At 36.1% G+C, this 5,430-nt stretch overlaps 1 long non-coding RNA gene across 1 annotated transcript in view; it reads right to left on the reverse strand.

Annotated features, from left to right (window-relative positions):
- Positions 1-840: 840 nt before the first annotated feature.
- Positions 841-5,430, reverse strand: part of LOC117108089 — a 9,331-nt gene continuing 4,741 nt past the window's right edge. Inside the window, exon 2 of the long non-coding RNA XR_004445324.1 lies at positions 841-2,656. This is a non-coding gene — a long non-coding RNA (uncharacterized LOC117108089). The remainder of the gene's footprint in view (positions 2,657-5,430) is intronic.

The following is a 5,430-nucleotide window of genomic DNA, read 5'->3' on the forward strand; positions in this document are numbered from 1 at the left end:
TTAAACTGCCAATATATGTAATCAGGCGATCAGGATATAAAGATATGGCTTCTGAAATGTATTATTGATGTTGGCCTAGTGTAAACAGAAAATACTGTATTCACATATTTCCAATTATAACGATACAGGAAAACCTCAACAATATAAAACAAAATTTATATTGTATATTGTATATTAGTACATTGTACATAACCAACATGACCATGATGATGCATAAACGGTATAGTACGTTTGTCTAATGAGAGAAACAATTTAGTCATTGTATGCATGCATGACTTGTTTTGGGGTAAGGTATTTCTCTCTATTCGTATATTCACCCTTGAATAAATAAGTGCTGTATATGGTACCGCGCCGGTACCAAATAGGCTATGTTAGAACATTATATATTCACGAAGTGCTTGTTTTTAATAAATGTTTTACTGTCGTCGTCTTTCTTCAGTATGTTCAGTCTAACATTCAAAGATTCCCTTGTACCGTATTCACCCCGAGTACTACACCCGGCCATGCAGTTACTTTCTATTTTTGTGTTATGTGTTTTATCTCAGCCTGACCTTCGCCAGGGCGAAGGGTGTAAACGTCTTTGTCCGCTCCTGGTAATGGACAAACTTTGTTATTTCTAAAATGTTTGAAGTCCAAAAAAAAGAGATAGGGCATAGGTTTAGGACTTATAAATAATAAAGGATCAAAGAGGTACAGATACATGTTTCAGAATCTAGTACAAACAATTGAAAAAAGGAAGGGACGATAGATTACCATACTCTACAACTTCTGCCAATTTTTGTTTTCTGTTCATCGCTGACAGAGATTCACTTATTTTACAACACACACACTTGAGTCGCCTTTTTTAAATGAAATTTTATTCTTCCATGATGCCATCAATTGCCAAAATAGAGGCAATTATTAGGTTGCACTGTAAAATACATTTCCATCTTTTTATTCGTCACACGATACGACTGGAAGTTTGTAACAGGAATGTTGTTCTTGCTTTCACGAGACGTAGGCCTACACACAAACATCCACTCTAATAGTATATGAAGTGAAATCCAAAGATATAAACCTAATGATTCAGTGTTTAAATAACTGTCGATGCAACTAATTACATATGACATGTAATTAAAAAAGAGGACGGATCCGAAAAAGGGTACTAGTACATGCCCTCGATAATTTTTTTATTTTTAAAACGTCCGAAAATCTGAGGCGTTTTAGGCAATCAACTATTTCTTTTTCTTTCTTTCTTTTTTCTTTTTCCAATTTACTTTCCAAAAAAGGAGGGGGGGGGGGGTCGTGGAGGTCGGCCCGACCCCCTCCACACCCGCCTCTGATTAACAGATATTTTGGTGTTATAGATTATCAGTTTTAAATGGAAATTATGTACTGACAGTTTAATTAGCAACATTATTCATTGAGAGGCACAATGACCCCGATAATGACACTGCTAGTTATAGATTATTTTCCCTAATTGTTTGGTTATATATAATAGTCATACATCTCTTTATTCATCCAACATTTGGATATTATAGTACTCTCTTGCACTCTCGAAGAAAGAAAATTTCATCAAAAAAATCTATCTAAAATGTCTATTCTTAAGAAGGCAAATTCCTCCCGGAATGAAAGAGTTATAATATCTATTCGTGTTTGTAGCCGATAGCACTGCGTTGCGTTGTATAAAGCAACCAGCAATAGCCGAATGTAACGGATGACTTTCGTCAGCAATTTATTCATCGGACTTTTTAACTAGTCGCTAGACTGAGTGCACTGTCTGCAGACCCGAACAGATAATCCTCTCAAATACCTCCTTTCTCACACCTATTGACAAACCTTTGTAGTTTGTCCCTATCACCTTTTTAAATATTTCAGCCCCAACATACTAGACAATAACTAATTAACCCAAGAATGATGGAATTATAATAAGAAATAAGTAATATTATTCAATAATAATTGAGAGGATGGCTCTAACTGCAATGCTGACAGGCCCTCTTCCAAAACAATTCAAGTACATAATCCTAACTACAATGAATCAAATTGTGAGAAAATGTAAAATATTCTATAATTATCATTGTAATTTCATTATTATAATCATATTAATATTAATAATAATAGTGTAATGAAGTTATTGATAAAAAAAAGCTTGGTCTACGATAATTTTCAAAAAAAGTATCTATACATATAAATTATAAAAACATTCCAAATAACAAAACAAAGACAAGAATATACAATCATTTCGGGCCATGTTCTTGTCATGGCCCACTGCAAAAGTTGAGGCCACTTCAGAACGGTAAGGCCTACAATAAAGATTACAATGAGAAGGAAAGCCACAAAACTCATGTTAAATCTGCCTTCCTTAAAAATTATAACGTCAAATTTGTTTTTGCTTGCCACACAATGCCTCGCCTTCAAGGATGCAGGATACGGTAGAGACTGTCTTTACTTTTACTGATGATGAACTCTTTTACTTTGATGCGGTTCCAGATCTTTGCTGGTCAACTGGGGCCACGTAATTTGCAGCCTGGTAATATGTACTCTGTTTTTCAGAATGTGTTCACTAGACCCACACGTCAAGCCTTTTCTTGATGCAATGTCAAAAGTAATCTTAATTGGTAAAGTATCACATCTATCAACCCCTCGTTTTTTGTAGCCAGTTTTACAATGCTACCAGCTGAAATAAAATAGCAAATAGGTACATCATCCATAAATGTATGAAATATATCAAATAAGATATAACAGTTTAACTTCTGAATTCATAAACAAATATGCAGGGGTTCCCAAGTCACTTCAGGTAGATCTGGTTAATTGACCTTTCTTAACCGAATCGTCTGTTGTCTTATATCATATTTTTAACTTTGTCATTTTTTGGGTAGATTCTAAAAATATCTAAAAAATTCACAGATTAAGAAAAAAAATGGGTGCCAGTTTTTTTTTATTCACTTGTAGGGCCTCGATTTTGAATTTCGAAATGGCCGCTGCCGAAAATTAGCTTTTAACAAAAAAAATTGCAAATAGATAATCGTTATTCATTTATATATCACACAATAGTCATCTTATTTTTATATGATATCATATAATGGGATCAGTGATGCATTGGGAAGAAAATAAGAGCACAAGAAATAACCCCCTCCCAGAAATCTTGCTCCCTCCCCCTCCCAGAAATCTTGCTCCCTCCCAGAATTCTTGCTCCCCCACACACCTTCCAATGGATATTCTTTTGCAAAAAAAAGTTATTCTGATGTATTCACAAAATCGCAACATATCACCATATTTTGCCATCTGAATCTCCCTAACTTAATCACTGAGCACTGACACTTAACCTTCGCCCCTTAATCTTTTGATTGAGACTTGTGGTGCTGGAGCAGCGCTATAGAAGTGGCCTGCCTTTGGTTTGGTTCTGGTGTGTAAAAATGACCTCCTAAAGGACTACGAAATTAGGAGTATATCGGAGTGAAAAGAAAGGTCTACCAGTTTGCATTGTTTGTTGAGATGTTCCATTACTTGACAGACCTTTCCTTCTTGAGATCTGTAATAGACAGTGTAGTAGAAACCACTAACTGAATGGTGTTAACATATCTGCCTAAGTTGATGTTGCACTTAATACTTTCCATAATGTCACCTTGTCCTCAGCAAACCAAAAACTCTCAGATCTGATCTAATCTTCCAGTTAAGAATTGCTTCGTCAAAGGGGACTCAAGATTAGGTACTACGATATTTTGGCATCATTGGATCATATCCTAACACCTCTTCAACAAACGATGCGAAGGTTATTAAGACACACAGTCTCATGTAAATTCTATTAAGGTTAGCAGGGACTGAATGGGATGAATACTACAACAGTCTGAACATCACCAGCAGTGCCTGTAGCATGCAGTACTCTGGTGCATGTTATACACTGCTCCATGGAGTCACAGTTTTAATTCACAAAAAAGTTTACCTTGTTCTGAAAAAATGAATTAAGAGTTGTTAGGTGCCGATGACAAAACCAGAAAAAAACATTTGACACACTGGTACTGTTCCTGCAAACCTGAGATAAAACGTCCATACAATTAAGCTCGCAAATAAATAGAGTAAATCATGGTAGTTTAAATCTTCCACCTACATCTTTCAAGAAACAGATATTCCAGCTAATCATTATGCTACAAAAGCTCTGTTACAGCACCCCCGAACCAACCAACTTGGATCGTAGGCTGATGGTCCAAGCAATACTTTGTACATTAAGCAGTTTTTTGACTGCCTTTTCAGTAATGCAAAAGGTTGTAAACTTGGAAAAGACTTGGGTTAACCTCAACAGACTTGGTTCAGATTCTCCACCAAATTGAGAGTGTGGAGAGCCATGGAGCAAATCAGCAAACAACATAAATGAGAGGAGGTCCTTGGTTTGAAGATTAAGAGCATCAGCTGCCAAGGAAGAGCTCCCATGATACTCCAACATTAAACTAACGAACAATTGAGTTTTATCACAGCAATTCACATGAACGATGCTGCTGTTTCCCATAAACTCTCCATTTGGTGGGAAAAAAGTAATTACAAAGATGCTCCAGTGATGCCAGGTAGATGTACCATTTACCTTTAGAAACTGAAACAGCGTTATTACATCTCGCATGTAGTTATCTGCTCCATTTATACAATGTAAATTTAGTCAGCTGGTACATAGCAATAATTCACATTTTTGGGTGGGGAGGGGCAACATTTCCCAATTTGTATCACTGACTGAATTGGATTGAAAGTTATAGCATTTTAGGTTTTTTGAGCATTTGAATAGTCATCAATAATAGATGACAGTTTATTTGTGTATACATGAATTTATCTCCCTTTATATATATTGTGTATACATATAATACATATTTGAATATGCAAGTGATAAACAGATGAGGGTGATTCATAATGATCTGTCTTACCTGTGGTACACCAAGAACCAGTGGCGGATCCAGGAATTTTAAATAGAGGGGGCCTGGAGAGCGACTTTTACAGATGGAGGGTCTATACTTCCTCAGAGTCCCACCATGATTGAACTGAGGTAAGAAATTCTATGATTATGGCACCTTAGATGGCCAGAAATGGCACTCCTAGACTCAAAATTTTAGTCGAATTTTCTTTTTTCTTAATTTTTTAAAAAGTTTTAACAAAATTCGGGGGCCAGGCCGACTGCCTTTCTCCTTGAATCCGCCTATGAAGAACTAGTGCTGTTTAACTATGCATGAAAGGAATATTAACTATCAGCTGCTTTAATCAGATTTGAACCGGCAAGTTTGAAAGGCAAATGGGAAAAACCCATAAAACAGCAAACGGCCATATAATGCAAAACAATTTAAAATTAAAATTAAAACGGAACAGTAGAGAAAATCCGATCAGAATGACAAAATAATCTAAGCATCCACTGGAAGGAATCCCAATATCTGCAGACGGATCCGTTTCGGCCTTCCAGGCCTCATCAGTGCAGCT

This window comes from Anneissia japonica, unplaced genomic scaffold (assembly GCF_011630105.1).
Source record: "Anneissia japonica isolate Jap-2015-1 unplaced genomic scaffold, ASM1163010v1 scaffold287960_len3192837_cov198, whole genome shotgun sequence".
Lineage (NCBI taxonomy): Eukaryota > Metazoa > Echinodermata > Crinoidea > Comatulida > Comatulidae > Anneissia > Anneissia japonica.